This window comes from Bos indicus x Bos taurus, chromosome 19 (assembly GCF_003369695.1).
Source record: "Bos indicus x Bos taurus breed Angus x Brahman F1 hybrid chromosome 19, Bos_hybrid_MaternalHap_v2.0, whole genome shotgun sequence".
In the NCBI taxonomy this organism is placed as follows: Eukaryota; Metazoa; Chordata; class Mammalia; order Artiodactyla; family Bovidae; genus Bos; species Bos indicus x Bos taurus.
This window is the reverse complement of record NC_040094.1, coordinates 26,118,626-26,137,075: the sequence shown is the minus strand read 5'-3', so window position 1 is coordinate 26,137,075 and position 18,450 is coordinate 26,118,626.

Genomic DNA, 18,450 nt, shown 5'->3' with positions numbered 1-18,450 from the left:
TATTCAAGAAGCATTTTCTAACTGGGTTGGATTTTAGCCATGAACTTGGAGAATTTCCCTGTAAGGAGCTAGTATGTGTCTCCAGCTTATGCAGAGGGTTCTAACCACCAGTATCTGGGTGCCTTCTCAGAGTCACCTGTGGTCCCCTGTTTTGGGGGTCAGAGCTCTTTGGGGGTGTCGAGAAGAACATGATAGAGCTTGCCAGCTGGGTGATAAATAGCCTTAGCAGATTTGTTTGTTCAGAGCTGCCCCACTCAGTCACTCAGTTGTGTCCGACTCTTGGCAACCCCATGGACTGTAGCCTGCCAGGCTCTTCTGTCCATAGGATTTTCCAGGCAAGAATACTGGAGTGGGTAGCCATTGCTTTCTCCAGGGGATCCTCCCAACCCAGGGATCGAACCTGGGTCTCCTGCATCGCAGGTGGATTCTTTACCATCTGAGCCACCAGGGAAGCCCCTGTTTGTTTGTTCGGGCTGAAGGCTTATATCATCCTCTTGAGTTCTCCCTCAGTGGGAACCACCCCCTGTCCAGCTCCAGAAGGTGAGCCCTATTATTAGCAAAGACACTGTGCCTGGTCTTTTTTCATACCGAAGCTTAGGGTTTCAAACCTAAAGCCAATCTGGGATCACAGGGGCTCTATAAAAAGCATGCCTATACCGTACTGAGTCCTTGCACATGTTAAATGGAACTCTCCTGATTGGCAGACATGGCCTTGCACCTCTGCACATAAAACAGAGCAGATCCTGCTGGAGAAAGGAAGAACGCCTCTTAAACTGAGCAATGGTGTTTCTCACGTCTCACATTCAGTCATAAGAGACTAGGTGTTTTTAAAGTGGATTCTATGATGTTCTTGTCTGTGGTTTGCGGGGAGGGGCAAATGAGGGCTCATAAGCTTTAAGGGGTTTTAAACTTGATTACCTCCAAGACAAAGCCTGAGGGTTCCCAGGGAGGATGGAGGGGGTGGGAGCGGGGGATGAAGGGGCATGCAAGCAGGCCACACAATCTCAAGACATTTGGAAACCATCGTTTTGCATCAGGGTTACACGGAAAATTCCCATTTGTGAAATTGGATTTCAAATCACCTTCTGCCATGATACAAATGGTTTCACATGTTTTTTCCCCCCTATCTCTCCTGAGAGAATTATTTCTCAGAGCTGCCTGTGAGATTCTTCTGCTTTTCCAGATAGATCCCTTCACCTGGATTTTGTTAAAACTTATTAAGTCTGAACCAAATTGGCTTGTGTGCATTTCCCTGAAGGGGATGTGTCACCAGAGCCAAGACGGGTTTTAGCTTTTCTGACAGCTGATGGAGATTTTGTTTTCAAGGCAAGTGAGAGCTTTATAAGCACTTTCTGAACATGATCCTACACAGGCTGGTTAGAGGAGAACGTTCAGGCCAGGTGTTCAGGGGAACAGTCTGTGAAGGCCAATGAATTTCGCAAATGTGTTCAGTGACTAAAAGTTCTCAGCTTTCCTGACTGCAGTGGTCAGCACTCTGTCACTGGAGGAAACACACACATAGAGGATGTTTTCTGCCATCCTAGGTCTGTGTGACTCCAGATAATGGGATGATGGTTTAGTCGCTCAGTCGTGTCCGGACCTTTGCGACCTCATGGACTGTAGCCCGCCAGGCTCCTCTGTCCATGGGATTATCCTCCCAGGCAAGAATACTGGAGTGAGTTGCCATTTCCTTCTGCAGGGGATCTTCCTGACCCAGGTATTGAACTGGGGTCTCCTGCATTGCAGGCAGATGCTTTACCAAGCGAGCTACCAGGGAAGCCCCAGACAATGGGATGGCAGACTGACTGTGCTGAGTTGGCCAGTTTTAGGCAGAACATTGAGCCACCCAGCAGAACCAACTCTGAATTGGGTTTCTCCAACTGGTGACTGGTGACCAGCTCATTCTGATGAATGGATCACACCGGTTGAGACAAACATGTTTCCCCTTTGCTCCCCTCCCTGAGCCATGCTCTCACACCCACATGTCATCCCCTTCAGCTGAATGATGAATGTTCTCAGGAGGGTTATTACCCATCTTATCTCTAGCTCTTTTAAGATTTGGTTTGGGCTTGCTTTTAGAGCTTTTGATCTCTTATCGCTTGGTCCTTGGACTTGATTTGACATCAAGCAGCCCTCATCGTCCTTAGTCAGAGCACATTAAACGTGCCTGGGCCTGCCCCTTCCCTAGAAAGCACCAAACAACAACAAAAAACACACCTGGGAAGGATGGGGCCAAGAATGCTGTGCTCCCTGGGGTACCCAGGCAGCCCTGGTGGGAGGGAGACTGCAACCTGATGCAATAAAGAACTGATGGAGGCCTGGAATCAGCAGGGGCCTCGACATGGATGGTGACATCCCAGAGATGCCAAACAACGTTTGGGTCCAACATGACTCTCTGCCTGGGTCCCTTGAGTTGATCCAGTGCTGTCACATAGGCAAGGGGCAAAATCTATATTTTTCACGAGCCAGATTTTTCATCACTCACAGCTAAAAGTGTCCTTGGCGTGTTTTGTACCTCAGTTTGGCATGTGTGTTATTGGACCCCTCTTCCTGGCATCCATGACCCTACCCATACTCAAAGGTCCCCCGCACCGCTCTAGCCATTTCTGCCCCGTCTCCACCATGACCTCCTTTCCCTCTGTCCATTACTCTCCTGTGCTGTGTCTTATACCCTGTGTCCCATCTTCTACATCAGGGGCTCATAACCCAGGACCGGCATGGGCTTTGGGAGTCTAGATGTCCAAATTGAATGTTTTCCCTTCTTTTTCCCTCTAAAACAGGCACCTTCTCCTGTATTTATTCAAATATAGCAAACAGCAGCATGATCACTCCCCACTGTCCATGCCAGGGAACTGAAAGCCACCTTGTCCCTGAGCATCATGGACTGACTGCCCAAGCGATTCTCTCACTTCCTTTCACATATTGTAAACCAGGCGTTTGCAAAACACTTTCTAGTGGAGCCCCATGATTTCTACCCAAGCGTCTTGAAGCATCAGAGCTATTAGTTTTCCCCAAGGGTTTATTTTGCTAATCCTCAAATTTACAGAAAACTTAAAAGAAGAGTTCAATGAACATTGTTTTCCTTTGCTTTGTAAACATTCTGCCTTGTTTGTGGTCCATCTCCATTTTTCTGAGCCATTTGGAAATATGATACAGACATGACACTCAGCCCTAAATACTTTAGCAAATGTCTCCCTAGAGTAAGGGCATTCTCCTACATGAGCACGATAATGTCAGCACACCTGAAAAATGGAACATTTACTCATCTAATCTACACTAGACATTCAAATTTCCCTAATTGTTTCCACATGCCTTTCATGGCTGTTAAAAATTCTTGAAAATCCAGGACCCAGTGAAAGTTCACACACTGTATTCGGTGATTATGTCTGTTTAATTGCTTTTCATCTGAAACAATCCCTCCACTTTTTGTTTACTGTCAATTTTTCACTCAACTTTTTATTGAGTATAATTGCTTTACAATGTTGTGTTAGTTCTGCGGCACAACAAAGCGAACCAGCTATCCACATACATATATCCTCTCCCTCTTGAGCCTCTCTGCCAAACCACCACCACCCTAGGGCTTCTCAGGTGGTTCAGTGGTAAAGAACCTGCCTGACAATGCAGGAGACGAGAGACTGCGAGTTCAATCCCTGAGTCGGGAAGATCCCCTGGGGGAAGAAATGACAACCCACTCCACTATTCTTGCCTGGAACATTCCATGGACAAAGGAGCCTGGCAGGCTGCAGTCCATGGGGTCGCAAAGAGTCAGACATAACTACGCACGCACGCACGCCATCCCACCCTTCTAACTCTTTTGAACAGCCCAGGCCCACTGCCTTGTTCCCCACTCTGCTGTTGTTTGCTCCCAAGTAGATTCAGGTGAAGCATGTTTGGCAAATACAGCCCTGCTGCTAAGTCGTTTCAGTCGTGTCTGACTCTGTGCGACCCCATAGACGGCAGCCCACCAGGCTCCGCCGTCCCTGGGATTCTCCAGGCAAGAACACTGGAGTGGGTAAATACAGACCAGGTGGTGGATATTTCTATAGCACCACGTCAGAAGCACATGCTATGGTTTGCCTGCTCTTGGCTATGGGAAGGTCGATGCTGTGGGGAAGGGCATTCCCCAGACCTTTCCATTGTCCTCTCTCCCTCTAAAACTAGTTAGGAATCTGTGGGTGATGCTTTTGAGGTCATGTCAGTATCCTGCTCTGCAATGCCTTGAGAATCTTAAGACTGTATGTTGAGATTATCAACTGATGATCTTTGCCTGACTGTGATTATACTGGGAGCTGAGAAGCATGTATTTTTTTTCAATTACAGTTGATTTGGGCTTCCCTGATGGCACAGTGGTAAAGAAACCACCTGCAATGCAGGAGACCCAGGTTTGATCCCTGGGTCGGGAAGATCCCCTGGAGAAGGGAATGGCTACGCACTCCAGTATTCTTGCCGGAGAATTCCATAGATGGAAGAGCCTGGCGGGCTACAGTCCATGGGGTCGCAGAGAGTCGGACACGACTTGGTGACTGAACAGCAACAATAAGCAAATCCATAGCTGACACAACTGAGTGACTAACACTTTGATATGACGAAGATTCTGTATCTTTTTCTTTAAATTTGTATTTTAGTTTAAAAAGTTTAAACATTATGTTTTTAATACAATTTTGAAAGGTTACTTTCCATTTACAGTTATTACAAAATATTGGCCATATTCCCTGTATTATACAACTAAGCTTATTGTATACCTAATAATTGTACCTCCTACTCCTCTACCCCTGTATTTCCCCTCCTCCCTTCCCTCTCCCCACTGGTAACCACTAGCTCATTCTCTATATCTGTGAGTCTGCTTCTTTTTTGTTATATTCACTAGTTTGTTGTATCTTTTAGATTCTACATGTAAGTGATATCATACAGTATTTGTCTTTTTCTGACTTACTTAGCATAACGCCCTCCAAATCCATCCATGTTACAGCAGATGGCAAAATTTTGTTCTTTTTATGGCTGAGTGGTATTCCACTGTATATGGAGACCGCATATTCTTGATCCACTCACCTGTTGATGGACATTTAGGTTGCTTCCCTATCTTGGCTATTGTAAATAGTGCTGCTATGAACGGGGGCTTCCCTGATGGTTCAGTGGTAAAGAACCCGCTTGCCAAGCAGGAGACGTGGGTTTGGTCCCTGGGTCGGGAAGTTCCCCTGGAGAAGGAAATGGCAACCCACTCTAGTATTCTTGCCCAGGAAATCCCATAGGCAGAGGAGGCTGGCAGGCCACAGTCCATGGGGTCGCAAAAGAGTAGGATACAACTTAGCGACTAAACAATTTTCAACAACAACTGCTGTGGACGTTGGGGTTCTGTAATCTTGACCCCAATTTCCTCCATCCACTCTGCACAGTAATCTTATATAACACATATCTCTTCTCACTTAGATTAGGACAATTACCTCCTAGAACTAGCTTCCAGGTCTCCATTCTTGGCCTTTTCTAACCCATTTTCTACCCTCGGCCACCAGAGTGATCTTCCAGGGCGAGTATGATCGTATCACCTCCTCCATTGAATGGATTCCCAACAACCCGAAGATAAACAGTTGCTTACCAGGGCATTGAAGACCACCACCCTGGCTCCAGCACTCACATTTACCCTTGTCCCCCACTTGCCCCTTCAGCCTGTTCACCTGACTCTCTCCGACTACTTGCTCAGAGCTGTCTACACATCACTTCCTCCGGGAGGCCCTCATGGACGGTTCTGTCCACAGAGCACCAGAAACTCACTTTGTCCTCTCACCCAGTACTCTTGTTTTATCACTAGACTGTAAACGCCAGCAGGGCAGAGGCCCGGCCTGGCTTCCTACTGGGCGCCCATGGCCTAGCAACAGCCTGGTACACAGTAGGTACTCCATGAGTGCTCCCTGAACAGATGGGCAGTGCTGCCACGTGGGCAGGTCGTTCTTTGCCAGACGAGCACAGGAGGAATGGGCCAGATGAATCAGTTGTTCTGGGCCCCTGGGACCCGGCCCAAGTTTCTGAAGGTTAAGAGCCTCCTTTCAGAATTAATCAGGTGCCGCTCCTTCCCTTCCAGCAGGACATTCTAATCCAACAGTGCTTCAGTTCCAATCGCCAGAGCCTCTGGGAGGCCAGTAGGAGGAGCAGAATTAGGTGTTTGTTTATTGAACAGATGTTGATAAATGAAGCCGAAGGTGACAAGTGGTAACTGAGCTCCTCCAGACTCAGCTAGAACCACCATCGGTGAAAAGGTTCAGGTTTCAGCGCCCAGAGTGCATCGTCACCGCCTTGGATGAGGGTAGTGACACTTGGTGATCAGTGTCACGGGGTGTCCACCAAAGGCCTCCTGCCCTTCAGTCATCATCATGAGACAGGAAAGAAAGAAAATCAAATTCGGTTAGAGCAGAGACATGCTGAGAACACTGCAGAGCATGTGCTGTGCTCGGTCAGAAAGCAAAGCCAGGGAGGGGAAAGCAGACCACAGCCCCTCCCCTGGCTCTGGGAGCTCCCCACCAATAAAGGACCCACAGTGTGGCACCTTCCAATGACTAAAACCCGTACGCAGCAGAGTACAGAAATTGGTAAGTCCTAGAGTAGTTAGTGAAAGTCATTCAGTCGTGTCTACTTGCAACCCCATGGACTATACAGTCCATGGAATTCTCCAGGCCAGAATACTGGAGTGGGTAACCTTTCCCTTCTTCAGGGGATCTTCCCAACCCAGGGATTGAACCCAGGTCTCCCACATTGCAGGCGGATTCTTTACCAGTTGAGCCACAAGGGAAGTCCAATACTGATGTGAGTAGCCTATCCCTTCTCCAGCGGATCCTCTTGACCCAGGAATCAAACCGGGGTTTCCTGCACTGCAGGCAGATTCTTTACCAAATGAGCTATCAGGGAAGCCCACAGTGTAATTAACTGTAATTACACAGTGTAATCAGTGTAGTTAAGCTAATGGCATTAACCACATGTCACGTGGCAGAATCACAGAGTTGGTCCACTGAGCCTCCAGGGACAGAGGCGGAGCTGTGTGCTCATCCGTTTCCACCACCATCCTGGCCTCGGACAGAGTTTGGACATAGTAGGTGCTCGGTGGGCCCTGTTGACCTGGCTGGGACACATTACCTGCACACCTGCTGACACCGCTCCACTGTCGTGGTAAACATCGCATTGCACGTTGGCAAGTTTGGGGCACACCCAGCCACTTTGTGCCTCTGATAAAGGCTTTGAGGTAACTAGAGCAGGTTCAGTGCATAACTAAGCACAGATCAGGGGTTAGTGAGCCCTTCTGGTGGTCCATGGTCTGCGATGGAGCAGCCGATTTACAAGGGTCTGGTCTCCCACTGGTGACTTTCCCTCTGCCCCCCAGGGCAGGGCTGGGCTCTGGCACACCAGACCCACCCTCCGAGAGGGACCGATTCCCCAAAGGAAAACCCAAGGTTCTGCTCCGAACTGTGCCGCCGCCACCCCCCAAAGTCTTCCTCTGGGCCTAGGAATTTCATCCCAAAGGAGCTCTGTTTCTTTCTGTTACTTTATCCAGCAAGCTTACGCTGACCCGAGGAGGGTGACTAAGGGGAAATGGAGTATTTTCAGCCAGGGGCCATCACAGTCACTGTATCAAGTATCTTTTGGGGGCAGTGAATTTCACGACAGGTGTGTTTTTATTCAGGAGAAATAATGCACTTAATTTAGAGGGATGAACTTTCCTTCCAAGAACTGTTCACTCTCTCTCTCCCCTACCCTCACCCATGCTGCCAGGAGAACCCACAGCGATGGCAACCATGACATTTAAGCCTGGATAAACCATTGCAGCATAAGCCACAACATCTGACTTCAAGTCTTGTCTTTTAATGACTTTTAATGAGGTGAATTCACCAAGCCATACTTCTCTCTTCTTTCAAATGGGCATCAGCCTGTCTCTACAGGCTTGGAAGGGGTGAAAGTGAATGTGTGAATCACTCAGTCGTGTCCGACTCTTTGCAACCCCATGGACTGCAGCCCACCAGGCTCCTCTGTCCATGGAATTCTCAGGCACAGATACTGGAGTGGGTTGCCATTCCCTTCTCCAGGGGATCTTCCCAACCCAGGGATCAAACCTGGTCTCCCTCCTTTGCAGGCAGATTCTTTACCATCTGGGCTACCAGGGATGCCTTTGAAAGGGGTGAGGAGGGGGTGTTAGGAGATGGTCCGAGACCTGGGGAGCTGCAGTGGTCCTCACTGTGACAGCACAAGCGTGAATGGGTTGGTCTCAGTTCTCTTTCAGGCCAGAGACATGAAGGAGAAGGTTCAGAGTGGAGAGGTGGCTGGGTTGGGGTATTTTCTAAAATTTGCCCTTTCTCTATGGAAAAAAAGGGTATTTTTCCTATACATTAAAAAAAATTATTTTAGTGAAAAAATTTACAGCCTTTTAAAAATTCTTTGATCAGAGTAACACAAGTACATAGGTTAGAAAGTCAAACAGGCCTTCCCTGGTGGTCCAGGGTGTGTCCCACTCTGTCTTGGGACACAACCTGTGGAGTTCTGGTGACCATGTAACATGTCTGGTTCTCCTGAAGCCACCATGCTGGAGAGATTTTGGGGCAAGGCCATGAGAGACAGACAGAGATGGATGTCTGAGAAGCCGCAGCTGGTCCATCCTCTAGCTATTCTATCTTCTAGTAAACCTGGTCTTAACCAGCAAGTGAGACATGCCCAGCTGAGCCCAGCTAATACTAATAAATGATGGGCAGCTCCCTGGTGGTCCACTGGTTAAGAATCCACTTTCCAATGCAGCAGATGCGGATCCGACCTCCCCTCTGGGAACTGAGATGCCCCCATGCCGTGGGTCAGTTAAGCCCGTGCCCCACAACTACAGAAGAGTGGCAAGTAAGATCTGATGCAGCCAAATAAAAATAAATTTAAAACAATAATAAGTGATGGTTGTTGTTTTATGCCACCAAAGTCTGGTTTAGTTCAGCAATGGATAACAGGAACATTGCTCCAGCTTCTGTCTCCCCATCTCACTTGACTGCAGCTTCATCTTTCCAGTCGCTCAGACCCAAAATCTTGGAACCACTTTTGTCTTCTCTCTTTCACACCTCACATCTATTATGTCAAGAAATATTCCGGCTCTGCCCTCAATGTTTGCCCAGAGTCCACTCACTTCTTAACACCTCCAATGCTCACACCCTGGTCCAAGCCACCATCATCCTCTTGGGCACCGTGATTATCTTTCACCTGCATCACAGCAATAGCCTTCTAATTGCAATAGCATCTTCTGCCTGTCTTCCCGCTACAGTTTATTCTCAACGCAGCAGGCAGAATCATCCTGCTGACATGTGAGTCAGCCCTCTTCTAAAGTTTTCTAGCTATTCGTGCCCATACATGTCTTTTTCAACACTAAAGTCACTTTTTAATTTGTAACAAAGAGACCTGCATTCTAGTTCTGGCTTTGCCCCTAATAGACTAGGAAATAGAATTAGCTCGGATGAGGGATCTAGATTCAACCTGCCTGGATTTAAATCGCAGCTCTGCCACTGGCTTGCGGTGTCCCGTGGGCCAGCACTCAGTCTTCCATGGGCTTAGTCTCCTCATCTGTCTGATGGAGCTGATAATAATAGAACCTAACTCATAACGCTGCGGTGGGGATTAAAGAGATGATCCACACGAATCGCCCAGCCTAGCACTCAGCGTTCAAAAAAAGCTAGCTATAACTCTTACTATCGTTCCCAATTTAAACCCTCGGGCAAACTTTGTTTCTTCGGGCACAACTGTGGATGAAGACTCTTAGGGGTATGAAGCTTTTCCAATGGCTGAGGCAGAGGAAATGTGATCGCCTTGATTATGTTTGTAGGTTCTATTAGACCACATAGCAACAGAACAACATAGCAACTAAAGAAAGCAGTTCAGTTTTGTTCGTCAGTCAACTTGTCTTTTCTTTTCGTGTCATTCCGACTTAAAAAGAAAAAACAGCCACTTGAGTAGTTTTCGTGTCACCCTCTCTGGTGAAAGTGGTACTTGAGTTTTGTTTCTGCTCAAAGCTGTTATCACAAATTTACAAACCAATCACAAACTCCCCCTGTTCTTGCAAGCCTATTTCATGAATGTTTTACTCGATTGTTACCACAGTGCCCTCTAGTGGAACATAATGATTTCCTTGATTTAGGGGGCTTAGATTTTTTTTTCTTTTTTTATTGAATTCACAGTGTTTCAAGTGCACGGTAAAGTAATTCAGTTATACATATATACATATATAGGTATATGTATTCTTTTTCAGATTATTTTCCATTATAGGTTTTTAAAGATATTGAATATAGTTCTCTGTGCCATAGAGTAGATCCTTGTTTTTTGTTGTTAATATTTATTTACTTTTCGTTGCACTGACTCTTTGTTGCTGTGAGCAGGCTTTCTCTACTTGCAGCAAGTGAGGGCTGTTCTCCAGTTGCGATGCACGGGCTTCTCATTGCGGTCACTTCTCTTGCTGCAGAGCACAGGCTGTAGGCACGTGGGCTTCAGTAGTTGTGGCGCAGGGGCTCAGTAGCTGAGATTCTAGAGTTCAGGTTCAGTAGCAGTGGTGGATGGATGGGCTTAGTTCCTGTGCGGCATGTGGGATCTTCCTGGAGCAGGGATCAAACCCACGTCCCCTGCACTGGCGGGCAGATTCTTATTGACTGTGCCACCAGGAAAGTCCCAGTAAGTCCTTATTGTTTATCTACTTTATATGTAGTAGTATGTATCCCATTTATTATTATTCATAGTATTAGGCTCATACGAAGATATGGCTTATCCACAAATTTTAGAAAACTTTTAAAAATTATCTGTGATTTAATTTTCAATCCATTGAACTATGAGGCTTGGTTTTCACTAAGAATCTACCTTCCCACAGAGTGGTTCTACCTGGTGGGCGCCTCCGTCTCATGCCTCTGGTCCCTCTGGGTTTAGAGGGCTGCTCTCAAACTAGGACATAGCAAATCTGGTGGAGCGAGAGGGCAGGCCTCACAGGACCCAGGCCAATTGTTCTGCACAGGCGATGCAGCTAGAACTCAAAGAAACTGCCTGAAGTCAGCCTTCTGTGCCAGCTCCTATCCAGCTTCTCCCCAGCCGGGTGTGCTAATGATGCTGAATGGGGCCAGGGTATGCCATCCCAAAATATGCCACATTGGCATAAGGATTATTTTTGAGCTGAAGGTAACTGAAAAGTGACAGATGCGGGAAAAGTTATCTGCCCTCCCTTATCTGCCTAACTGTAGGCTATAGATGCTCCTCTGAGGAAGGCCTGTAACCAGGAAGAAGACTAACTCTGATCACCAGAGACGGGAGTCACACTGAGATGAATCTGCATAAACAGACCTTATAAAAACAACCCTTATCTTTCATTAGGTTCCCATACATTCCCTAGTCACTTTCCTAGAATTTATCACCCCAGAAACCCAAATCTTCTTTTTTCTAGCCAACTCTCCACAATTTACTGCCCTTTGTTTAAATGGTATAAAAGGCCCAACTCTAGCTGCTCTTTTAAAAAAAGTTTTAATTGGATCTTTTAAACTGTTTATTTGGGCTTTTTGTTTTGCTTTGTTGTGTTTGGTTGTACCATGTGGCATATGGGGTGTCAGTTCCCCAACCAAGGACTGAACCCACGGCCCCTGAATTGGAAGTGCAGAACCCTAACCACTGGGCTGCCAGAGAAGTGCCTCTAGCTGCTTCTTAAGAGTTTTCACTTCTTTTTTTCTGTGAAGATCCCATGCACACAAATACTAACATAAATAAAAATCATATACCTTTCCTTCTGCTAAGCTCTGTCAGTGTAACTTGCATATCCCTATATACTGAACATAGAAGAGGGCAGAGGAAACATTTTTTTCTTTCCTACAATTATCTCCCAGGTGTGGAGATCATTGCAAGAAGGACAGGAGGTAAGTTAGCAGCCTTTGCTCCACCCTCCAGGGAGCACCTGGCACCTGGTTTGAGTCTCGAATGTTACTACCTCATCCAATTCAGCACCTTCAGCTGCCGTGCCTGACAAACGGCTAAAGACGAGAAACTTACCACACAAAGAACCCAGCACACACTCTGCCCTGTCTCATCTTGACTTTCAAGGGGTTTTGTGTGCTCTCTGAAATGTTAATCCTCCAGGGTGAAACCCAAGCTGGTTTATCCTTAGAGCTACCAGGGCCAGTAGAGATGGTGAGCCATGAAGCACTAAATTTCTTCTCCTAAAAATACAAGGGGTCTATTCAACAAACTCACTGTTGCACCACAAAAAGCTGTTCTTGTATCAGATCAACAAAGGGAACGGGGCCAAGTACAAAGACAATTTGAGGTTTATGTTCTGTTTCCTGTGGAAAAGTGAGACCCAAGGGAAGACCACTGGTAGGACAGAGCAGGTCCCACGAAGGTGCAGCGTTATCTTAGACCTAAGTTCTGATCCAGCATATTTGTGGTGGGGCCTGAGAATCCACACTTTAACAAGCACCCCAGGGGGTTCTGATGCAGATTATTGGAGGGTTGCCCACATTCTGAGAAATACTCAATGGTGTCTGCCAAGATTCAACAGCAGATACCATTAAAACTCTCAGGAGCACGAGGCCATGACAGCATAGTAAAAGAATAATGACATTTTCCAGGGTTTGGCTCCATCAGACCTTGCTTGGCCCTCATAAATGCTAGTAGATAGATATTCATAAACAATAAACATATGTTTAGCATCCTGAACTAGACTTTTAAATAGAACATTAAGAAACTGTCACACATAGAGAACAGACTAGTGATTGCTAAGGGGGAGGGGGTTGGGGGAGGGATGGAGTGGGAGGTTGGGGTTAGCAGATGTAAACTTTTATATGTAGAATGAACAACGAGGCCCTACTGTATATCCCAGATCAGATCAGATCAGATCAGTCGCTCAGTCGTGTCCGACTCTTTGCGACCCCATGAATCGCAGCACGCCAGGCCTCCCTGTCCATCACCAACTCCCGGAGTTCACTGAGACTCACGTCCATCGAGTCAGTGATGCCATCCAGCCATCTCATCCTCTGTCCTCCCCTTCTCCTCCTGCCCACAATCCCTCCCAGCAGCAGAGTCTTTTCCAATGAGTCAACTTTTCGCATCAGGTGGCCAAAGTACTGGAGTTTCAGCTTTAGCATCATTCCTTCCAAAGAAATCCCAGGGCTGATCTCCTTCAGAATGGACTGGTTGGATCTCCTTGCAGTCCAAGGGACTCTCAAGAGTCTTCTCCAACACCACAGTTCAAAAGCATCAATTCTTCGGCGTTCAGCCTTCTTCACAGTCCAACTCTCACATCCATACATGACCACAGGAAAAACCATAGCCTCGACTAGACGGACCTTTGTTGGCAAAGTAATTACAGAGAACTGTATTTAATATCCTATGATAAGCCATAATGGAAAAGAATATTAAAACAGAATGCTTCTGTACAGCAGAAACCAATATAACATTGTAAAGCAATTATACTCCAATAAAAATAAATAAAATAAATAATAAAAATAGAAGGAAATGGCAACCCACCCCAGGGTTCTTACCTGAGAAATCCCCTGGACAGAGGAGCCTACCGGGCTACATATGGTCCATGGAGTCTCAAAGAATCAGACACAACTTAGCAACTAAACAACCACAGAAAATAGACCTACTATATGATCCAACAATTTGATTTCTGGTTATTTATCCAAAGAAAACAAAAACACTAATACAAAAAGATATATCACCCCTATACTCATTGCAGCATTATTTACAATAGTCAAGACGTGGGAGCAACCTAAGTGTCCACTGATGAATGGATATGTATATAAACTTCTCTTTATTCTGTATGGCCCAAGATAGAAACTAGGACTCATGGGTGAAAACCATTGGAAGGCCTTCCCAGCAGAATATCCCAAAGAAGGACTGACTGGAGAGGTGATGAGTTCCCCATCACTAGGAGAGTTCAAGAACTGGGCAACCATTTGGCAGGAATGCTGTAGAAACTATAGCATTTCAGCATCAGATTGGATTAGATAGCCTTTCAATTTCCTTGCAATTCTCAGAGTCAGATTCTCTTAAAGGATACCTCAAAAGTAAACCTGTAAGTTTAAAAACTACCAAAATTGCTTCCCAATGTTCAGACACAGGGAAATCAAGATGAGTAGAAACTCTAGTACCATGTACACTGAATGCTTTGAAAGTTTGAAGGACTAGAACTCTAAGATGTACCTAAGTTCTCTGAAATGTCCATCAAAATAAGAGTATTGGGATGAAGCACATTCAATAGCATCCTTTGCTGATTTTCACAAGCCCCAAATAGGTAATCACAAGGGGCAATTTTTTTAAATCACACTCAAATTTCATGCTTTCTAAGGTCTTGAAGTATTTTAGTTTTTAGATTGTGTTCATGAATGTATAATAATCTTTTTTAAAACCTTTATAATTAAATTGACTATTGGTAGAACAAAAGCAAGCATAAAAGAGAATCTATTTTCCATAGCTTTTCCTGTATGGAATAAAATAGTACTCAACAAAAAGTAAGTAAATAGTGATTGGGTAACATAAATAAGAAAGAGCTAGCACATTGATTTCTTTACTGAGCAGTTTGTTTCCTAACATTAATTTAGGCAATAAAGCATTCTCATACATCCCCTTTCCACTTAACAGAATTGCATTCTTATGTCAATGCTGCTCACTTTCATAAAAACTGGACAGCTCAATTGATTAGAGCACACCCATTCAATATACATTTATTGGGGGATTTCCCTGGTGGTCCAATAGCTAGGACTTCGCTCTCAATGCAAGGGGCGCAGGTTTGATCCCTGGTCAGGGAACTAGATCCCATATGCCTACAACTAAGAGTTTGCATGCCAGAACGAAGATCAAGGATCCCTTGTGCCACAGCCAAGACCCAGCACAGCCAAATTAATAATTAAAAATAAAATATGTTAGGACTTCCCTGGTGGTCCAGTGGTTAAGAATCTGCCTGCCAGTACAGGGGACATGGGTTTGATCCCTGGTCCTGGAAAATTCCACGTGGAGCAACTAAGCCCATGCACCACAACTACTGAGCCTGTGCTCTGCAGCCCAGGAGCCGCAACAAGAGAAGCCACTGCAATGAGAAGCCCACGCAGCGAAACTAGAGAGTAGCCCCTGCTCACCCCAACTAGAGAAAGCCTGGGTGCAGAAACAAAGACCCAGTACAGCCAAATACCGATAAATAAGTAAATAATACAAACATTTTTAAATGTTAAAATACATTTATTGGGCACAACAAATGTACCCTAGTCCTCCAGGAACACTCACTTTAGTGCAGAGAATCTGCTAGGTCCTGGGTTCAATCCCTGGGAAGTCCAGTTAGCTTCACAGCCAGACACCTTACAGACGCTGCTATGAATAACAGCCAGAACTAGTGGAGGTGACTATGCATTGTAGACACGGGGAAAAGACTACTGGAGTTGTGGATGTGCTGTGACCACAAGAAAGAAAGATGGCTGAAAACATCTCTCAGCCCTACTTGCAGTGGAAATAGGCTATTTCCATAGAGAAACATACGCTTGGCATTCTCCTTATCTCTGAAGGACCTCTTAGAAACACACAGAGGTCATCTGGTAGTTAGTCAAAGTTTAAAATGCCAATAAAAAGCTTTTAAATTATCACGTTTCTTGACTGCTGATTTTTCAATAGAACTGCACAACACAGAAGTAAGTTCCTGATACAGACCCAGGACACTGGGGTCTTGAATAATCAGCTTCAACACAATGGCCTATGATATTGAGACAATTTAAGAATGTTGAGAATAAAAAACTGATTTCTTCTCAATGAACTCACTGTTCCACAGTGATGCCTAAGATAGAAAACAATTCATATCTTAACAATACCCTTGTATGGAGGAAGAGATTTTTTCCTCATCCAGGTGCAGCTGGGTAGGGAAACCAACACGGATCTGAACACCAGTGGTAATGCTACCAAAACAGAGTTCAAGGGTCACGGTAGCACTGTAGGAAATTAAACAAGAGGTTAATCACATCTGATGTTTTGATAGCATTTTTGCATCCATAAAACTCTCCTATGGCTGTCATAAGCCAAGCAGAACAAAAATAACTATTTTTTAATTGAAATAGTTGCTGTACAATATTATGTTACAATCTATTACAGCAATTCATGATTTTTAAAGGGTATAGTCTGTGTATAATTTATTATAAAGTATTGGCTATATTTCCCGTGTTGTACAATATATCCTTGTAGCTTATTTTATATCTAGTAGTGTGCACCTCCTAATCCCCTTCCCCCATATTGCCCCTCTACCTTCCTTCTCCCCGCTGATAACCACTAGCTTATTCTCTGTATCTGTGAGTCTGTTTCTGTTTTGTTATATTTAGTTTTTTGTGTTTTTTTAAGATTCCATATATGAGTGATATTATATAGAATTTGTCTTTCTCTGTGTGAGTTATTTCACTTAGCGTAATGCCCTCCACATCCATGCATGTTGCTGCAGATGGCAAAATTTTATACTTTTTTATGACTGAGTAGTATTCTGTTATATATATGTGTGTGTGTGTGTGTGTGTATATATACACACACACACATATGTATGCCACATTTTCTTTATCCATTCATTTGTTGATAGAAACTTAGGTTGCTTTCATATCTTGGCTATTTTAAGTAATGCTGCTATGGACATTGGGGTGTGTGTATCTTCTCAAATTAGGGTTTTGGGGTTTTTTTAGGATATATGCCCAGAAATGGGATTACTGGCTCTCACAGTAGTTCCTCTTTTTGAGAAACCTCCATGCTGTTTTCCAGGACAGGTACTATTAATGTGGATGAGAACAGAGACAGCTAAGTGGTAGGTAGGAACTAGGCTGCCAGACTTCAGGCTCATGGCTAAGTGTGTTTTCCACTACGCCACGCTGCCTCCATAAGCTTCCTGCAGAATTCTTTTAATTTCAAAACGACAGTTTAATGCTGTCCCCACTTTGTCTGTCTTTCTTGTTTGACATATAATTTCAGCTCACCAAGAGCATGAAGTTATACTTCTGGGTTATGAATCATATAATTTGTGTAACTCTTCTTAAATTCTTCAAGAACTCTTCTGACTTCAGTTATAATTTGAACTGATAGCTTTCCAGAATTGATACAGCTATTGTATTTCTTTATGGTTCCTCTATTTGTTATGGTCAATATCTTCCTCTTTCTTGATTTTTCACTTCTACTCCAGTAATTTTTTTTCCAAAAGAGTATATGTTCAAGTTTCAGAGCTGTCCAAAAATATCTTTATTTTGCTCTGTGAGGTGTTTTGGCTGGTTATAGAATTTGAGATTTGAAATCATTTCCTCTAGAATTTTGAAGACATTATTCTAGCATCATTTCTAGTAATCTATGTTATAGACAAAAAGTTGTATACATATTCATTTCTTCCTTCCTTTACTCTTTGAATAATGACATTTCCCCTGTGGTCCAGTGGTTAAGACTCTGCACTTTCACTACAAGGGGTGTGGGTTCGATTCCTGGCCAGGGAACTAAGACCACACAGTAAGGCAAAAAAATAGAAAAAGAAATTTCACTAGAATAGAATGTATATAGATAGAGAATAGGTGCATATATAATGTGTATGTATGTGTGACTATGTGTGTGAGAGATAATTATTTCAGGTGGGTCTTTCAATCTAAAGACTTGAGTCTTAAATTCCATATATCACTTACATGTGGAATTTTTTTAAAAAATACAACAAACTAGTAAATATAACAACAACAAAAAAGCAGACTCATAGATATAGAGACCTAACTTGTGGTTACGAGTTGGAGAAATAATATAGGTGTCGGAGGCAATTATTGGGTGTAAGACAGGCTCAAGGATGTATTGTATTAATACAACATGGAGAATAGAGCCACTATTTTGCAATAACAAAATATAAAGTAACCTTTCAAAATTGTGTAAAATTTTAATTAAGAGAAATAAAGACTTGCGTCTTTAACTCAAGGACATTTTCTCTCTCTTTCCTTCACTCTTCTCTATTTTTCCCCTTCTGGACGTCCACTTGACAAATATTAAACCTCCTGAGTCTATCCTCTCAGACTTAATTTTTCCCCTGTATTTTCCATCTCCCAGTGGACACAGTGACCTGGAGTGGTTTGCCAAAGGCATCCTCCCCATACCTGCACTCAGAGCTGCCCATTCAGGTCCTCCCACACGAGAAGAGGCTGGTTGCAGAAACAGAGCTACACCAACTCCAGAGGAAACTCATTGTATTTGGGAAACATGGTTTTATTCCAACTAACAAAAATCTCAAAATCACTTAAAACTTCAGCGTGCTTTGCCTGAGTATTCCTACTTTGAATATAAGCTTTGGTTGTACACTTCTTAATTTAGCAAATTCTAAGCCTTGAGCTGCATATCTGCTTTATATGCTCTTCCGTAGCTACCCATATATTCTCCTCCCTTACCCATATACTGATGCCAGATACACACTGAGTAAGTATTGATCATAAGCTGTTCCAT